This window comes from Uloborus diversus, chromosome 1 (genome assembly GCF_026930045.1).
Source record: "Uloborus diversus isolate 005 chromosome 1, Udiv.v.3.1, whole genome shotgun sequence".
NCBI lineage: Eukaryota > Metazoa > Arthropoda > Arachnida > Araneae > Uloboridae > Uloborus > Uloborus diversus.
This window is the reverse complement of record NC_072731.1, coordinates 241,795,233-241,815,819: the sequence shown is the minus strand read 5'-3', so window position 1 is coordinate 241,815,819 and position 20,587 is coordinate 241,795,233. Positions and strand designations below refer to the sequence as shown.

The window sequence follows — 20,587 nt, the reverse complement described above, 5'->3', positions numbered from 1 at the left end:
TTCCTTCAATCAAAAGTACTATTTTTAGTCATTGAAATGAATAGAATGAGCAAAAAAAAAAAAAAAAACATGGACCCAGAAAATACTTTTATTTTCCCAACAGTTTCTTAAAATTAATTTTTTAAAAGGCCCAATTTTTCAAACAAGGCGTGGTCTTGATGACGTCACAAATGATGCACTTTGCCGCATCTTTCTACCACGTTTCCACGTTATGATAATCAAGAAGTGAATTAAAATTGCGCTCTACGCTTGCTATCAACCATATCGTTGCCAATACACGTGAGTAAAGATGCAAATTAAGTATTTTGCACTCTAAATGACAACACTGAATGGCATTTCATCATTTGTGATGTCATCGGCAGAAGCCGTAAACAATGAAAGAGCTCCGATTTAAGTTTTTTTTTTTTTTTAATATTAAACATAAACAAATTATTTAAAAAAAATGGTCAGATCCTATATTTTTAAGCATGCTCTTTCAGAAAAAAAATACTTTTGAAATTTTGGAAACAACCTCATTATGCTTTAATTTAAAAAATAACAACTTTTTGAGGGGAAAAAAAAGACGTTTATCGCTCTTCCGCTTATCCATTTTCTTATTCATTTTGAAAAGCGTAACATTCATTTAATATAATACTTAATCTCTATTGTCTCAATAGGTTTCAACGATAAATATCCAAACACAATAAAGGGAAAAAAAGTGCAGAAAGGTAGAAACCGAAAAAAGTAGTGGCGCAAAGGAAAAGGGCGTAAACAATAATCTTGATTTTTGTGCTTGTAAAGTTATGGCCCAGGCGAACAACAAAGCAAGAAAAAGAAATGTATATATATTAAGCGCAGTGTCAAGATGCGACAAACGGCAGAATGTTTCTATCCATGCTTCAACTACTTTTGGCTTTCGTTTTTTTGTTCAGCGTTTACTTCGGTTCGGCGTAGGAAAATTAAGAAACGTCGTCCACACGGAATTTTAATTACCAGCGGCTAATTTTGATAATTACGTTGCTCAAGCAAATTACGTTTCAGGTATTTTAATCCCTTTTTTGCTTAATTTAAAAAATCGTCATTTGTAGTTTTTGATTTTTTTTACATTTAAAGACTTAGTTTGCTTCCTATGAACTAACTGCTTAATATGTACGCATTTGCTCTGATTTGCTTCCTAATTTTTACTTATTTTATGTTAAAGTTTTTCTGATAATGTCACATTTTCGTTTTTCTTTGTTTTAAAGAAATTTTTCTGTACTTCAGGCACGTTATGAAATAAGATTTTTTTTAAAAGGACTTAATTTTCTTCCTGTGAACTAACCAAGGGCGCCCATATGGGGGGCAAGGGCTCAAGCCCCCCTTTGAAATTAGAACTTCTTTGCTTTTAGAACTTTTTTCTTTGCAAAAATATATATATAAAAAAAAAACATTTCTTCTCCAACAATTAATGAATAAGTTATTAAAATTCTCAAATTTTAAAAACTCTTATCTGTACTGAAATCGGTTTCTATGGGGAAAATATCCTACTAAACCATGGGGAAAATATCTGATCCCCCCCCCCTTTAAAATTTTGCATATGGGCGCCTTTGGAACTAACTGCTAAAATGTGTTCATTTGCTCTGATTTCCTTCCTAACACTTACTTATTTCATGCTAAAATTTTTCTGATAATTTAATCACATTTTTTTTTTCTTTGTTTTTTGAGCAATTTTTCCAAGCAAAAATATAAAAAAAAACATTTCTTCTCCAACAATTAATGAATAAGTTATTAAAATTCTCAAATTTTAAAAACTCTTATCTGTACTGAAATCAGTTTCTATGGGGAAAATATCCTACTAAACCATGGGGAAAAATCTGATCCCCCCCCCTTTAAAATTTTGCATATGGGCGCCTTTGGAACTAATTGCTAAAATGTGTTCATTTGCTCTGATTTCCTTCCTAACACTTACTTATTTCATGCTAAAATTTTTCTGATAATTTAATCACATTTTTTTCTTTGTTTTTTGAGCAATTTTTCCAAGCAAAAATATAAAAAAAAACATTTCTTCTCCAACAATTAATGAATAAGTTATTAAAATTCTCAAATTTTAAAAACTCTTATCTGTACTGAAATCAGTTTCTATGGGGAAAATATCCTACTAAACCATGGGGAAAAATCTGATCCCCCCCCCTTTAAAATTTTGCATATGGGCGCCTTTGGAACTAATTGCTAAAATGTGTTCATTTGCTCTGATTTCCTTCCTAACACTTACTTATTTCATGCTAAAATTTTTCTGATAATTTAATCACATTTTTTTTCTTTGTTTTTTGAGCAATTTTTCCAAGCATGTCATACGTAATTTTTAAGGATTTTGTTTTTCAAAAAAGACTTAATTTGCTTCATGTGAACTACTTAATGTTCACTTGTTTTCTCCTACTGACTTTCTAAAACTTATTTATTTCATATTTAAAACTTATAGGAACTTTTCTCTCTTTTGTGTTTATTTTAAATACATTTTATTGCATTGTTATTACGTCATTTGCAAATTTTAAATTTTGTTTTCAAATAGGACTTAATTTGCTTCATGTGAACTACTTAATGTGCCCTTGTTTTCTCCTATTTACTAGCTAAAATTTATTTATTTCGTATTTAAAACTTATAGGAACTTTTCTCTCTTCTGTGTATATTTTAAATACATTTTATTGCATTGTTATTACGTGATTTGTAATTATTTTTTATATATATATTTTTTTTGGAAAAAGAATTACTTTGCTTCATGTGAAAAACATAATGCGTATTCATTTGCTCTTATTAACATCTTCGCATTTATTTATTTCATATTCAAATTTTTCAGGGGTACTCCAATTTCTTTTTTATTTATTTAAAATAAATTTTACTACGAATTTCTATCACGGCCTGTGTTATTTTTAAAGTTGTTTTTTTATTTGAAAAACACTTAACCTTTGTGAACCGCTTAATGTGTTATCAAAATCATGTGACATCTGTGATGACGTCCTTCATTCAACAGCCAATCAGAAGCGACAATTAGCCGAATATACATGCATATATACGGTTGTATTTTAATACTGTATTTGTCCCACTTGGCAGACAGAAACATCATACCAAGTCCATGAAGCCGTGCAAACAAAGTCCCTCCAAAACAGCAGAAGGGTTGGAATACAGCAGATTCAGGTCACAGCCGATGTAAGAGAAAATATGGGCGGGAGCAGCCTGAGTCAAATTGCATTTTGGGCACAAGGGGAAAACCTTAATACCAGCCACATGTTGCTGTGCTAGAGTGTGTCCACTTCTCAGTCGGGCTAGGACGGTTTGTTGTTCTCTACTACTTGCCCGAAGTAAAGCAGCGCCAGGGCGGGATGCTTTGTACCATTCATAAATAGTGAATGCTTACCAAATCAATAGTGGTACCGTTGGATACAGGATATCCAGGGAAAGCCATTCCGCATTGTCTCACTCCTCTAAACCTTAAAGAGCCGGGGATATGAGACCGGACATTCAGGATGTCCTGGGGATATAAATCCAGGGATAAAAGCATTAAAATCATAGATTGTCACCCACCGCAGGGAGTTAGCGATCGAAGCCCCCTAGTACAGAAAATAAAAACTGATGCATAATACATGATATTTAAACAAGAGCTAGAAATATTTTTCATAAGTTGAGTCTCATTTATGAAAACTGTCTTAACCTCAGTTTAGCTATTCTAACTCATTACCGGTTTTGAAATGTTTATCTGATACGAAAAATCTGTTTATCATTGTTAAAGTGCTTTGCAAATTTCTCATAGTCAGTTTCTAGTTTCTTCGTTTTAAGAAAGTTAGGAAGTTGCTGTTTCTGTACAGTTAACAGTTTTGCTTTTTACCGAGTGCTCCACATACACTGTAGAAAAGTAACTTAAAAACTTCTTATGTTGCTTTTGCAGAACAATTACACATGTAAAGACTTTTATAGAATTTTACTGATATTACTGATGCAACGAATTAATGAATGAATTATTGCTTTTAAGTATTGAAGCTCTTTGTCATTTCACTCCGGCTGTAGGTATAAATTATTTAATGTCATATTAATCTTTACTAATAATAAAGCTGAAAGTTTCTCTGTCCTGTCTGGATGTCTGTGACGCGCATAGCGCCCAGACCATTCGGACGATTTTCATGAAAATCGGCACTAAGTTAGTTTGTAGTATGGGGGTGTGCAACTCGAAGCGATTTTTCCAAAACTCGATTTTGTTCTTTTTATATTCCAATTTTAAGAAAATTTTACCGAGCAAATTATCACAACGTGGACGAAGAAATTACGGAATTAATCATAACGTGGAACCGTAACACGGGCAAGCAAATGAATATAGCATATTGGCAAGAAATTCATCATCCATTATTTGTAAATATACAAGCGAACCGAATGATCTTTTAATTTTATACTACGGGCAAAGCCGTGCGGGTACGACTAGTAATATATAAAACAATAAAATAAAATAAGAGCATAATAGTCAGCCAAAATGCATGTGTAGTTCAGGGGCAGATAAGGTGCTAGGGTCGTGGGAGTAATACCCCCCCTCCCCCTCAAACCGTCGACAGCAGAATCCGTCCACATTGTGGTTAAACACTTTATGAATAAATGTAAACGATTTCAGTAGTTTTTTCAATTCTTTAGTTATTTTTGAAAGTAAATATTTGAAATACTACTTACTTTCACTGCTTATGAAATTAACTAGTAAAAATACCCGGCGTAGCCTGGGTCAGAAATAATTGTGATAAACAATCGTTACTTTCATTCGTTTCTGTTTTAACTGAAAGAACTCAAAACACCCCGCTTTGACGTGATTAAGAATCGAGCTTCTTCCTTACACATAAAAGTAAAATAGCAATTAGTATAAAGAACGAACGATTATTCAGTTAGAAACGAAAGCACGACATTTAAGCAGATAAAAATTTGAAGAATTTCCAAAATATGAACTACCAAAAACAAAGATCACTAATAAAAACCTTGCACTTTATTTATCTAATTAAATAGTACACACACACACAAAAAAGCTCTCTACTATGTTTCTCTAAGTGTGCAAAAAGTAGAGTTTCCAAACATTTAAATGACTTTAAATTCATGTTTGCTACGGAGAAGCCTTGGTTCAAAATGTTCATTGTGATTACTATTAATATTGCTGTTGTGAGGCAACGAATTTTCGTAACTATTGGGTTTTTTTTCATTATTTAATGGGGAAATTACATGAAATTTACTGTTTTCCATCATAGCTATTATAAACTAAGTTTTAAAAAAAAATAAATTGTAGCCTATGTTGCTTCCTGATAATGTAGCAATCTCTGGTGAAAAAATGGTTAAAATCGGTCCAGTAGTTTTGAAATTTACCCCGGACATCCTTACATACAGAAGTAGCCATTTATGTATATAGATTTGTAACGTTTATACCATATTTGTTGCCTTTTTCCTGACCGATTTTGTTTTGTTTTTTATTGATATCCAAGCAGTTTCAGAAATTTTTCGTACTCAAAACCGTAGGTTCGTTTGGGGGGGGGGGGGTTAATTCTTCATCATGCACCCACTAAAAACGGTAGTCTGTGTCCACCCCTGACGTAACGTATATACACAATGCACCTAAAATCAGTGCCGGATTAAGGCATGGGCACATAGGTAAGCTTGCCAGGTTTCTGAAGTGTCCACCCGGGACACCAGAATGCGCCCTCCTCCCCTCGTGTCGCTAGTATTCCAAGGGGCTGATTTTTGGAGCGTTTTATAGGGCAGTTTATTCTCAATGCCATGAATAAATGGTTACCAATTATGAACCTAAAACAGGGGTGATAAAAAATGACATGAGCAGATAAAATTTGAACATTTCACTTCCAAGATATAAATGTTGTTACAAATTCTGTAAATCGTTATTGTTTTTTTGATTAATTTGTTGTAATCTGGGTAAATTTGGCGTTTATGCCATTATCTTTTACCTAAAATTATCTTAGTAATGTAACCTGCAAATAGTTTCTTGTAATGAATATACAACCCCCTTATATTCGAACGAAGTATATGGTCCCCCCATTTCTGAACGATAAGATTTGTGAATGGAATGGAAAGAAAATATGAGAAATTTTGTAGAACATTGTAGTATTTTCTGGATATTCCTTTCCTCGGTATAAAACGCCGGTTGTCTTGTGAATGGGGGGGGGGGGGATGAGTTAGTTTGCTTCCTAACTGGGGAGTTTCGTTTCTTGTTGCGCTTCGAAAGTGTGTATTGGCCTTTGCGCTGTGTTTTTGCATATTTTGATGTAAATGCGTATTTTACCGATGAGTTCACGGTGTTAATTGATATTTGCCTAATTGCTATGGTTAATTTAGAAGTTTTTAACGATATTTCTTGTACATAGTTGTAAATAAATCTCTTGTTTTTTTCTCAAGAACTGTGTCGTCATTTAAAGAAAGTTTGAAGTTGCACTGAACTCGTAACAATATTTGCAATTTGCTTCAGATAGAAAAAAAACGTTGATTGAGGAATAAAAAACTGAACAATATTTAGATTTACTTTTAATTTTATAGGACCTTTTTAGAATCTTTTTTGGTTTTAATGTTGTAAAAATTTTTAGAATCTAATCCGGTATTAATTTTAAAAGTCAATTACACAAATGATAAAGTAATTATCCTAAATAATTCACAGGTTAACTTTGTTTTGAGCGTTTGGTCATTAGTGATCAAATTTATCTTTTTTTTTTGGGACGTGAAGTAAACCGGTCTGGGACACCGAGATTTTGTTTAAAAACGGGAACAGTGCCAGCCAAACCGGGCATCTGGCAAGCCTACACATAGGGCACGGGTCAAGGGCACCAACATTTGGGGGCACCAAATCTGTAGGTAAAATTTTGACTTTGGACTCATTCCATATCGCACTATAGTAAGATGTGAATATTAAATCTAGAAAAAACAAATCCCTGTAAAAATTAACCTCTTTTGCAAATCCCCAAACCACTCCCAGTTCGTTCCATATTTACAACACTTTTTATAGTTATACCATAGATAATTTTGATATTAATGGCGTTTTTCAACGAACAAAGTTTGAAATATCTTATATTATCATGTTTAGTTATCGTAATGCTATGTCATTTCTATTTTTTGTAATATAAGGTACCACCAAATTTAGTACAGATATGTCAATACGCAAGTATCAAGATATTTTACTGCTTTTCTAAACAAAATAAGTTTAGGGTAGGGAGGGCACCAAATAAATTTCGTTCCCAGTGAACTTGAAAAAATTTTGGCCGGGCCCTGCCTAAAATGCATTTATAGTAGCTCCCAAAAGTGTTCGTACACCTTGAAATTTTTTAGTAAAACTAAAGTAACGCGAAACTGAATTCGAATATGAAGTCTAATTTTTTTCACATCATTCCTATGCCATTCTAAATAAAACTCAGTAGTTTTTTCAAATCATTGCCTGATTTTATTTTTGAAATTTGTCAAAAAACGAAGAGATAGAGAAAAAAAAAAAAAAAAAACGCCACAAAAGTCAACGTACACTGCAGTATTTTCGTATAAATTCATAGTTAAAATTATCATATGTCTTTTTTTTTTCTTTTGCATTGTGCTGACACTGTAAAGTCATTTGGCTTTAATTTTTTGTTTATTTATTCTCTAATATTCTGCTTATTATTTTAAAATGGCTGTTATTCGTAAAAAACAACAAACACCTTTCGAAATTTGATTTTTTTCCCTCACAGAGCGGCAAATTGGTTTGAAATGTCTATAAATTAGTTAATTTATGCCATTCTATAGTGAAGTACTTGATAAAATGCATTAAAGAAAAGAATCGAAGCGAAAACCAGGCAAGAAAAGGTCAACCGGCAAAGTAACCAAAGCGTGTTCGGAAATTTACAGTTAAAAAAATTATGAAAAATACACATTTGAGTGTTGTAAAACCTTCTGCAGAATTTAATGAAACATTTTACGTTTAATTTTCACCTAAAATTGTTCTCCAAGTTGTCTGATTAGCTGGATTAAATGGGACCGCCTTCCGTAGAAATTTTCTTGGTTGTGCGAAAAACAGAAAGCTTACGCTTTTGGTCGCAAAATAAATGATAAATAAGCTCAAAACGTTTTGGAATAACGTCTTACTTACAGATGACAACAAATTCAGCATATTTGGTTAAGTTGTTGTATAATTGTAAATACATAGAAGAAAGAATGAGGAATGTAATCTTAAGAATTAAGTTGGATCAGTTAATCAGGATGGTGTAGGTGTTCTTGTGTGAGGGTGCATATCAGCATCAGGACTTGGTAGTTTGGAATTTTTTGATGAAATAATGAATGACGCTGTACATTTAAATATTTTAAAAAACAATTTTAAACTATTAAAATTTGGTTATCGGACTTAACTTTCTTTTTTATCAAGATAACGTTAAGAAGCACACGGTTTTCAATGTTTGCATCTGGTGCCTCAAAAATTGTCTTTAAGCCTAGAAATATCTCCTAAATCGCCAGATGTAAACTCAATGTAACATATTTTGAGATATCTGACGGCTAGATTGCGAAAATACGGCTTTGAAACGAAAAGAGAGCTAGAAACAGTAAGACTCGAAATGTGGTTAAACTCTTACTCAGAAATTGCGCACACACACACCAAAAAAAAAAAAAAAAACATTGAAATCTATTCGCAGAGGTTCAAATGTTGTTGTGGATGTTGAGTGATATTCTACTAAATAATAACTTAATAAAAAGTTAAATTATTCAGTAATATATAGACATTTTTGAAAGCGTACAAAGACTTTTGTAAGATAGAATTTCCGGCACTTTTTGGTTTTTGATTTTTAAAAAATTACGTTTAAATATGTTATTAAAAAATTTCATGTAGTTTTGTTAAAAATAGATCATAGATCTGATAATTAAATACCTATTCCGAAAAATTAATTTTAACCAATGGATAGGGGCATATTTCATTGAAAGTCGTAAGTGTACGAACACTTTTTTGGGAGTCACTGTATGCGTGCGATGCTTACCATTCAATGAAATAGTTTTATGTTGCATTGAATAGTCAAATTTTGCTGAAGAATTATATGTCACAGAAATCCTGTTCCGAAATGAAGAAAAATCATTTTACAACTAAAAACTTAGGAACTTAAAAATTTTTCTTTCTTAAAAAAATCTTTCTTTAAGAACAATGTTAGAATAAAAAGAAAGAAACTTTTGGGTTTTGTAATATTTTTACTGGAAAACAATCTAACTTCGAAACTGGATTGAAATGATCTAGTTAGCGAATTCTCTTGAGAAAAAATAATGGAAAGCAATTTTTTAGAGCTCATTTTGCTGAATCCCATACCGTAAAGTTCAATAACTCGTGTCAGTTGTTTTACAATTGCTTATCTAATTTCGTACTTAGTAATTTTTGTGTCACAATATGCGTGGTGTTCGTCTGTACTTGCAGTGCTCCGGGGACGAATTAATGACCTTGTTTATGCACCCCCCCCCCTACCAAAAGCGTTAGAGAAACTCGAGGATAGCATCCATGCCTCAGTGATAACCAATACGTAAACTTTCCTCGCACATTTTATAACGTCGTCCAAGGGGCCTCGAACTTAGATTTTCGGGAAAGCGGAGATTCTCAATTTGCCGAATGGAACTCCAAGTTTCGACGAATAATGATAATTTTGCCGAATCGCCGGAAAAAAAATTTGCCTAAAAAAAGGTTTTTGTGAGATCACAGTGACTTACCGTAACCTCTCATTGGGGCAGCTTTTTGTAATGAATTAAAACGAAAAAATTTAACTGTGTGTATAAAAAAAGTCATTTGCTTTCATTTTCTTAGTTTTACGTGATGATACTCCGTAAATTATTAAAATGTCATATAATAGGCGATATTGCAAAGAGCCACGGGCTAAAGAGGTTATTTTCTTGGGGGATTATATAGTCAAATCTTAAAACTTTAGCTAGTGACTGATACAATTTTAGATATTTGGGATCTCCTAAAAATCGGAGGCTCTAGCCCACGGCCTAGTTTGTCTATTCAGTAATCAGGCCCTGTTGATGATGTAAATACAAATTATATTAAAAAAAAATTAATTTGAGTTTTGACATTTTGAATTTAAATTATGTTTTTCGCAATCACGAGTGTGTGTATGTATGTAGGCATGTGTTTGGGTCCAGGCATAAGTGTATGGGCAGTTATGTGTATGTGTGTGTGTAGGCATGTGTGTTTGCGTCTGTGTGCAGGCATGAATGTGTGTATGTGTAGGTGTCTGTATGTATGCGTGTGTGCATGTGTGTGTAGATGTATGTGTGTATGTGTTTGTGTGTGTGTGTGTTTGTGTGTGTATGTGTGTGTCTGTATGTATGCGTGTGTGTGTATGTGTTTGTGTGTGTGTAGGTGTATGTATATATGTGTGTGTAGATGTGTGTATGTATGCATCTGTATGTAGGATATGGACGCAACCTCGAGACGGCTTTCGCTAGAGGAGCAGCATCGTAAAGAGCCGGTCGACGGTGATGCTGCAGAGGGTGTTGGCGGGAAAATAAAATCATAGGAACGCCAAAAACAGTTAAGTGAAAGCAATAAGCAATCGTGATTGCTCAAAAAAAAAAAAAAAAAAAAAAGATACGATTTTTGTTCTCAACGCCATATATCTCTGTAACAGTGGACAAGTATTTCTAATTTATTGCACGAATGTTCCATATGTAGATAAATGATAAATTATACATTCATTATTTTAAAATATGTTTTCAAAAATGTCTTACTTCTGAAAATGTAAGACACCGTCCTGGTGCCTGAGCTGATTGAAAAATAACTTGCGCAAACGACCAACTCTTGCAAATCTTGTTGTTTTCCATATTCTCATTGTTTTCGTTTTATGAACAACTTGGAATTCGATATAAGTGTTGGAGAGAAAAGGTGAAAACAGCTGCAAAAACTTGGTTTTTATGAGCGGACATTTATCAAAATCTGTCTGGCCCCACAAAAGCAGGACGTAAAAAAAGGAATGAACGAATAAGTAGTCATTTTATGCTTCCCAAACTTGAATAAGTAGGAAAAAACTGCTTTTTACTGTAGTTAATTCTACAGGGCTTCTAAAAAACACTTGAGGCCGATAGCCTCTGTTCTGCAGATTCAAAAACTCCCTCTGGACACCAACTGAGACTTGTTTTTTTTTTTTTTTTCATTTTTCTAATCTCTGGAATAAATACTTGAGGTATTCCGACCAGCATAATTGTCTTTCTTTTTTATTTTTCGAGAGGGATGGAGAGAAAGAGAGAAAATTGCTAAATTTGGTTTCAAACATAGTACAGTGAAACCTGTGTAAGTTGACCACCTGTGGTGCACTACTTTAGTGGTCAACTTAAACAGGTGGTCAACTTACAGAGGTTGATTTATATGATAAGGGCTAATTCCGTGCCTGAGAAAAGCCGTGAACTTAGACAGGTGGTCAACTTACAAGGGTGGTCAACTTCACAGGTTTTACTGTATATCTTTAATTCGTAGTTCGTTTTCTGTTCCCCGACACGCAAGGGAAGGGGGTTATAAGTTTGACGTCTCTCTCTCTCTCTCTCTGTAAGTGTGTATCTGTCTGTGGGTCTCTATCGCCTAACACTAGAACGACTGACATTTTCGGTATACCTAGAAAGACTGAAGGGGCCAGTGTGGCCCCTACCCATTTTCGGAGTGAATTCTTTTAAAAATTATTCCTGAGGGAGTCCACATGCCTGATACACCTTCTTTCATGACTAAATAAAAACTTAGTACTTAATTATTCTTAGTTTTTCTCTCTATACTGGGCAAAAGGTTGAATTAGTTTTCCTTTCGAAGAGCAACGGCCACCGTTAGGATGGTAAGCAGTCGGTACTGTTTATAGCATTTGGATATCCAATCGGCTGCATAAAGAGGAAGTTACAGGTTAAACTAGAGTGAATGGCATTTTTTTTATGCTACAACAATTAGGAGAAAGGAAACAAAATAAATTTTTTAATTGTCAAAATGCTTAGGGGCCACTGTGGCCCCTCCCGTCTTTCTAGGTATAAGGATCAATATTAACAGTACTATGAGGCGAATGATTAAATGATTAAACAAGCATTCAAATAGTGTCATATAATGAAAAGTCAGAAAATTCCATTATGTTCCGTTAGATATTATCCGAGTTATTAAACAACAAACTACGCGAGGGGCCACACAGGCCCCTCCGTCTTTCTAGTGCTAAACGGATGGACCGATTTTGAAAAACCTTTTTTTTGTTCGAAAGGAGAGTTGATCGAGAGTGTTCTTAGCTAGGTTGCGTCTTCGGATGACCCTAATTAACGAAGATATTAATTAAAAACCTCTGAAAGGTTTTTCGCGACTTTTGTAGTGAAAATATATTTGAAAATTTAAGAAATTTGGTACTAAAATAAAGAGTATTTTTTTCTGCGTCTGATAGAATGTGTTTGGAAATTCCATGTTATATAGGATTCAAATTATAACGCTTTTTAAAGCAGATTTTAAATACGGCTAAGCCTCTTTTCAGCGATTAGTAATCGAATTCATTGTTGGCCGACAAGGAAATTAAAAGCAATGATTTTTAATTTTCATCTGCTACCAGTTTCAAATTGTTAATAAATAAAATACTTGTAATTGATATTAATAGTATACGGCTTTTGAGAAAGGATTTTCATTTTTCCCTCTTGATTCTACATTTGCGACCCAGTCGGGGGTTTTGAAAATTTTTAATTTTAGTTGCTTGTTCAGCGCAGTTGTCTCCTCTCATATAATATCATCGGTTTATTTCGAGTCAGACATCTTGAACAACAGGATAAGGGCTTTTAGATTATGGACTTTAAGATGGATAGACTTATCAGAGTAGAAAGAAAAAGTGAGAAGGACACATACGTCATTTTATGAATAACTAAAAATTGGCTAATGAAGAATTAAATACATAAATGAAGGATTTTTTATGTAACAAATGCCACATACAAGTTAGCCCTCTTATGCCGTTACTCATGTTTATCTGTACACTCAAACCTGTTTTCGTGCGGTCTTTTTCTGTGAGATTTTTTTTTTTTACGAGGTATACGAAAATTTCAATCAGATTGGGACTCAATCGACGAAATTATTAAAAAACGAGTGCGATGTAGTATCTTCAAGTGAAGACAGGGGCACAATGAGGGGAGGTCATTGTGACCTCCCAAAAATTTCATTGTTCGGGAAATTTTGTCCGACTATTCGGCAAAATTATCATCACTTAGTTTATTTTGATTTCGTTTAAAAAAGCGATTCCCAGTTATTTCGTAAGTTTTTGGGTTATTTTCTTCGTGAGACTTTTTTTATGCAGTTTCTATCCACCGCATTAAAAAAAAAATAATAATAATTTGAATTTTGACATCTTGAATTCAAATTAGGTTTTTCGCAATCACGAGTGTGTGTATGTAGGCTTGTGTGTTTGTGTGTGGGGTTATGTGTGTTTGTGTGTAGGGGGTATGTGTGTTTGTGTGTAGGGGTATGTGTGTTTGTGTGTAGGGGTATGTGTGTTTGTGTGTAGGGGGTATGTGTATGAGTATGTAGGCATGTGTGTTTCTGTCTGTGTGCTGGCATAAGTGTGTGTGTAGTTGTGTGTATGAATGTGTGTGTTTGGGGGGGGTATGTGTATGTGTGTGTAGGCATATGTGTTTGTGTGTGTGTGCAGGCATGAATGTGTGAGTAGTTGTGTGTATGTGCATGTTTTTGTGTGTGTGTATGTAGGTGTCGTGTATGCGTGTGTGTAGGACATGGATGCGCAGGACATGGATGCAACCTGGAGACAGCTTTCGCTATAGGAGCAGCATCGTGAGGAGCCGGTCGGTCGACGGTGATGGTGCGGAGGGTGGCGGTGGGAAAATAAAATGATAGCACGCCAAAAACAGTCAAGTGAGCAATAAGCAATCGTGATTGCTCAAAAAAAAAAAAAAAACCTGTGTCCAGGTTGTAATGATTTAAAACAGAGCAGGTTGTAATGATTTAAAACAGAGCATTGCTAACGGTTACAGTGAACTAATTTCAAAATTTCCGAATAGCAACACCCACTTTTTCCTTGCGCAAATGGATCAAAGTATTGAAAAACCACAAATGGCGTTGGAACGAATGATGAAAATTTTTCTCACAAGTAGTGTAGTTAAGAGCTTTTTAATTTGATTGATAAATTGAACTTCTTTTAATGTCCACTTTTTTCACGGATCCCCTGGTTTTTCTTTAGCAATATGGTTCAATTGCGCCATTCTGAAAACTGTTTTCTTGTAACAAAAAAAAAAAAAAAAAAAGGAAATTTCTCAAACAATATTTATAGTCTCATTCATCGTCTTAAAAGTAACTTCAAAAATGAATACAATTTTTTTTAAATGTCTTTCAGCAACTTGTTTCAAACAAAATTTTAAGTACAAATTCCAACGTGATCCTTTTAAATTACTATCGCAGATCCATTTAATAAATTAGAGTTTACGGTTGACAACTGAGTTCTCATACTTGGTTTAGCAAATTTGCTGTTTTGGTATTTATATTTTGTTGACCTAGAAGTTAAAATCACCGTTTGACACACACACGTTGTTTCCCCTTGTAAAAGTGTAAACTGTGTCTTTCGTGAAAATTGAACATTATTCATCTTTAAAACAGCAAAAGAATTCCAATTAAGATGTTAATTTTAATTTATGTTGTTTAGATGAGTCACACGTCGATTAAATAAATGTTTACATTCTTATGCTGACATAGTCGGAGGTCGTATCCTGACAATAAATGGGTTTTTAATCCCCAAGTCGTTTTGATACTTTCTCTCTGATATTCTTTAAATATTGATTAAAAGCTTTACTCAAACCTTTTATTGTCGGTTTTTAAGGGAATGATTTAATTAAAAGGAAGAATGCAACCTTTGCGGAACCCCTTGAGTAATCTTCTTGGAACTCTGGCATTCCACGCACACAATTGAAGAAACACTAGTGAAATTAATAGCCTGTAAGATGTCAGCTTGGTCATTAAGGTAGCAATCGGGTAGGATATTAAATTGCTCTTAAATCGACGATAATGTAATACATAGTTACTTCTAAATATACTTGCAGTTTTTTAGGAGCTACTTTAACATTTATTGTATATGAGTTAGAAACCTTCGCATTATAAAAGCAGTCGTTTGCAAAGCTAAACAGAAATAGCAGTTATGTGAGAAAAGTGATTTATTTATTATTATTATTATTATTATTATTATTATTTTATTATTATTACAGTGGCCGCCGCTTATATGAATCACGTTTGTGCAAAACAGTTTTGATTCCATAAAGCGGAAGATTCAATAAAGCGGCGAATTCAGTAAAGCAGGATTTTGTTCTGTTTTTGACGATTTGATTAATTAAACGGTTGATTCAATGAACCACTGATTCAATTAACTAGCGTTCACTGTATCACCATCAGCAGTATGATTATTATTTTGACCACCATCATTATTATTATTATTATCACTATCAACAGTATGATTATTATTATTATGATTATTATTACCACCACTACCACCATCATCATCAACATCATTATTATTGTCAGTACCGTTATCATTATTACAGTTATTACTATTGTCATTATTATTATTATTACTACTGCTATTATTATTATTGTTATTATTATTATTGTTATTATTATTATTATTATTATTATTACTACTGCTATTATTATTATTGTTGTTATTATTATTATTATTATTATTATTATTATTATTATTATTATTATTATTATTATTATTACTATTTTGCAAAAAGAGGCAGAGCTTTTTTGAAGCCGAACAAAAAAATTTCAGTCTTAGTTACCTATTTTTCTATAGTGTGAATAGTTTCAGAAGTAACCCTCATCATCAGAGTGTAGAATTCAATTTTTTATTACGCATATTAAAAATGATTAGAATGTGACATCCATTGCTTACATTGTTGTTTTAATGACACCCATTGTTTTCACACCTTGTAGTAATAACCACAGCGCACTGCCACTCCCAAGCCGAATTTAGATACTAACACATGAACAGTGCGTTCCATAAGCAGTTCGGGTTTTCTAGCTCTGTCTACCTCGACCATTAATGTCTTTAGAGCATAGACTGAAAGCGGGAAAATATTTTATTGCTGCTCAACTGAGAACTCTATTGTGTTTGTTTTGATTTTTGATTCCCGAAAAACAACAATAGTTACAATGTCTTTTTGCTAGTTTTTTTTTTCTAGATGAAGTTGCACTGAATATGTGTTACGACCTTTTTTGAAGTGTTTCTTTGGATAGGCAAAAAGCGCATAAATGCATCGCGGGAAAAAAACTCCTTATTATTTACAGAGATAATATTTGTCGCTTTGTGCCGCATTCCTTCTAATAATAGTATGCTTTATTTCTTCATCAGGTCGTTTATTCTTCTATGTGTGCAATTACTTAAGTAAACTCCTTGGATATCATATTGAAGAGTTAATCCTTGAAGCAAGCGTAATCATATGACCAAGGTAAGACTTAAAAAAAAAGTAATTAAAAAAAATCTTAGTTTCTTTTGAACGAGCAGTGTACTGTTTTATGATCCTTCTATGCAAAAGGTAGATTTCTCAACATTGCCACCAAAAAATTATTGTTACATATTCTCCAAACTTTTTGCTTTTCATTTTTAACCTCTTTTGCCTCGTGCAATTAGTTGATTGCAATACCGAACCAAAACCACATTTCTGGTATTCCGTATTTTTTAAAAACCTTATGCCAGCATATAGTTCCTAGAAAATTTTCAAGAAACGAGCAAAAACATACATTTTTTGTAGCCATATTTTTTAATTTTGCAGAAAAAATACAAGAACTATAAACAATTTTATTATGAACAAGTATATGACGTAGGAACAAATGCTATAATCAAATATTTTTTAATAAGAACAGCATGGTAATTTACTTCTATGGCACCCAGAACATAAATACAAATGTTGATGTCTGGAATAAGCCTACATAGTGTAAAATAAATGTTATGTAGCTTTTCGGTGGTTCCAAATAACAACACATATGCAAAAACTAACTTTTATTTATAACTTAAAAGAGAATGAAGTTAACGAGGCAGTTGCTCGTTCTTGCCAGTATTATGAGGGCTTGCGGCTCCCTTCAACTAATGTAACATAACATAACACAACATAACCAAAACATACAAGATCACTTGCTTAAATAGGTGAGGAATGCGCCCTCTTACGGCAATTTGTAACATAGTGTTTCAAAGGTTATTTATTTTTATACTGAAAGGGGAGAAAATTCTTAGATTGACACATTGCCAATTCGCAACTCCAATAAACTATAGGGGGCGCTGCAGCCACTGTCTAATGGCGGATGAAAAAGGTAAAACAAACGCATGCCGTAGTTTATAACTTGTTTTGACGCTTAATGAATGACAGCAATTTTTTATCGTGTTTGCGGGAAGCTTTCATTTCTATTCTTCTGAAATTACATTTCACCAAACTGTCTGAAGCCTGTAATTTACCCGAAGAAAACATGTGGAATGGAATGTTTTACCTTTTTCTTTAGTATTATTAATCACCGCAAGGTAGCGTATTCGAGCTTCGGAGTTGCGAATTACCGCGTTATCTAAACGCAAACCGGGCTTTCTTACCTCAGAAAAAGGAAACGTTTAAATCTCAGTGGATCTGAAGCTATTTTATAAAAGCCGGACTATAGTACTTTTATGGAATGAATGGTTAAAATTCCCACTTTACTGCTTAATCCAGTGAAATTTCTTCTTTGAATAATGTATTTTTGAGATTTATATTTTTTTAAACCAAGAAAACGATATTTTTCTTACAAACTGCCCTTCTAAAAATTGAAACTGTACATACCTATGTAATAGTTATATAATGTTAGACATTTTAATTAATAGATCTTTCGAGGCTAAATTTAGACTGATTTAGAAACATTAAATTCGAGTTAATGAAAAGGAATAAATGTGACGGCAGCAAAATATGTTTTTAGTAAAAAAGTAATTATCTTAAACGTAAATATTCAGGCTAAAGTATTTATTAGGTGATATTTTTAAATGCTGAACAAAAATGACCAATTTTAAAATTCTGAGATAAAAGTTCTAAATCGTTTGCGTACTCACGTAACTTACGAACTTTTTAATGCATATTTTAAGAGTTAAAAATTGAAGAAGGGGGGAGGACATTTACATATAAGTTTTCATAATTTAACTAATGCAATCTATTTTTTTAAATCAAGATGGTCTTTTTAATGCTCTTGTTTCGTATTCAAGAAGAATAAACAAACATTACTATCGAAGCGGAGTAAACTTCATGAACTGTGACTTTGTTCTTCGGAAAACTAATTTGATAATATTCATTTTAAAATCTAAACCTGTTTTTTTATTGTTTTACTAAACACAGTACAAATGTACATTCCTAGATTATTCGAGCAAAAGTTTTCAGAAAAATTCAACCATTTCTTGGGAGAAATAATTATTTAAGTTCTATTTCCGAAATTCGATTTTTTTTCTCAGTGGGGTCGTTTCCAAAATTTTATAAGTATTTTTTTTTTTGAAAGAGCATACTTAAAAACATAAGATCTGACCATTTTTCAAATAATTTGTTTAAGTTTAATATTTTTAAAAAAATACTTAAATCGGGGTGCTTTCAATGTTTATGCTTCTGTCCGATGACATCACAAATGATGAAATACCATTCTGTGTTGCCATTCACAAAGCAAAATATTTAATTCGCATCTTTACTCACGTGTATTGGCAACGATATGGTTGATAGCAAGCGTAGAGCGCAATTTTAATTCGCTTCTTGATTATCATAACGTGGAATCTTGGTAGAAAGATGCGGCAAAGTGCATCATTTGCGACGTCATCAAGACCACGCCTTGTTTCAAAAATCGAATATTTTCAAAAATTAATTAAAAAATAACTGTTGGGAAAATGAAAGTATTTTCTGGGTCCATGGTTTTTTTTTTTTTTTGCTTATTCTATCAATTTCAGTGACAAAAAGTACTACTTTTGACTAAAGGAAACAACCTCATTCTTAATTTGAGAACTTTGCCGAAAGTGAAAAAGAGAAAATTCTCATTTTAAAGCTGAGAAAAGATGTGTAAAAGGAAATTTGTGCAACGTTCGCATAAAAATAAAAACCTCTGTAATAACATAAAAAAATCAGAAGCAATTAAATATCCAAGGCAGCAAAATTCAAACAAAGCACACGATTAAAAAAAAAAAAGCTAGAAAAAATTATCGCAAGAAAACTGCATGAAATTATAATTTTTCTGCAGATAAAAACATTGGTTTAGTTTCCCTGTCACTGTTCCAAATTTCATAAATTGTGGAAATCTTGTGTACCTCTGCTAAATGTTGGGAAACAACAAAATAATGATTCTGAAGCGAAAATATTAATATGATGTTTCCCAAGTTGTTATCTAGCATGCTATATATTACTCCTCATTTCAAAATAGCCTTTTAATTCTTTAAGGACCAGAAGCGTTCCGAATATAAATTTTTGGGAGGGGGAAGGTCAATTTATTGAATAAAACTTCGAGATTTACCGAATGGTGAAACACGAGCGTGCACATAGCGCGCATAGCTAACTTCTAATGAACACATATCATAAAACTCACACTCACTAGGCTTCAATAAAAAATATAATAATAATAAAAAGAGACACTAGGCTTCAATAAAAAAAATAATAATAAATTATATTAATTTGAATTTTTGGCATCTTGAATTCAAATTATGTTTTTCGCAATCACTAGCGTGTGTGTGTATGAATGCGCGTGTGTGTTGGTGTAGGTGCATGTGTGTGGGTGCGTGTGTGTGTGTATGTATGCATGCATGTGTGTGCGTGTTGTGTGTGTACGCGCGCGTGTGTGTAGTCGTTCGTGTGTGTGTATGTAGGCATATGTGTTTGCGTCTGTGCAGGCATGAGTGTGTGTATTTGTATGTGTGTAGGAGTGTGTGTTTGTGTCGGTGCGCAGGCATGAGTGTGTGTATGTGTGTGTAGGCGTGTGTGTGTATTAGGGTGGGCCGAAATAAGACGAAAATTTTTTTTTTTCGAAATCAATTTTTGGATACCGCGCAAAAGTTGCGTAGTGAGCTAATTAGCACTCACAAAAAATTTCTTGGATATTAAAAAATATCTAGCCGGCGCTATTTGACACTGAAAAACCGAAAAAAAAGAGAAAAATGAATTTTTGTCGAAATTTTTTTTTAAATTAAATTCCAAATATTTTGCTGGAATGCACCGAAAATGTTATATAATGACCCAGTTCGAGCCCATTAAATGTTTCATTGATTTTATTGAGAATTTATCCTCTCCTTTCCGACATCAAAAATTGGAGAAAAATGAAAAAATATTGAATTTCTTTAGAAACCAATGTGGAAATTATTTATCAAAATTAAATCATAGACTAATTAATTAAATAGCACTATTAATCATAGTAATTATTATCACGCAATAGTATCATACATTTTCTAGAATTACATATATAGATAATACAATTTTGAAAAAGAAATCTTCAAATTTGATTTATAATACCTCATGCATAATGAATATTATTTTTTTGGAATAATATTGTCCCTTGTTATCAAATGATGGAAGTTCTTTCCTAGCTTGAAGTTCGGCATGAATGTATCCATCTCGTGCAGTTTCACCACGAACTTTTATTGCAGCTTCG

General features: G+C 33.0%; 1 protein-coding gene across 1 annotated transcript in view; it reads left to right on the top strand.

The window, feature by feature from the left end:
* The first annotated feature begins 860 nt into the window (after positions 1-860).
* The window catches only part of LOC129226177 (mitochondrial sodium/calcium exchanger protein-like), a 72,171-nt gene continuing 52,444 nt past the window's right edge, over positions 861-20,587 (top strand). The window contains exons 1-2 of the mRNA XM_054860780.1: positions 861-1,020; positions 16,317-16,413. The gene's annotated coding sequence lies outside the window, so the exon portion shown is untranslated. The remainder of the gene's footprint in view (positions 1,021-16,316; positions 16,414-20,587) is intronic.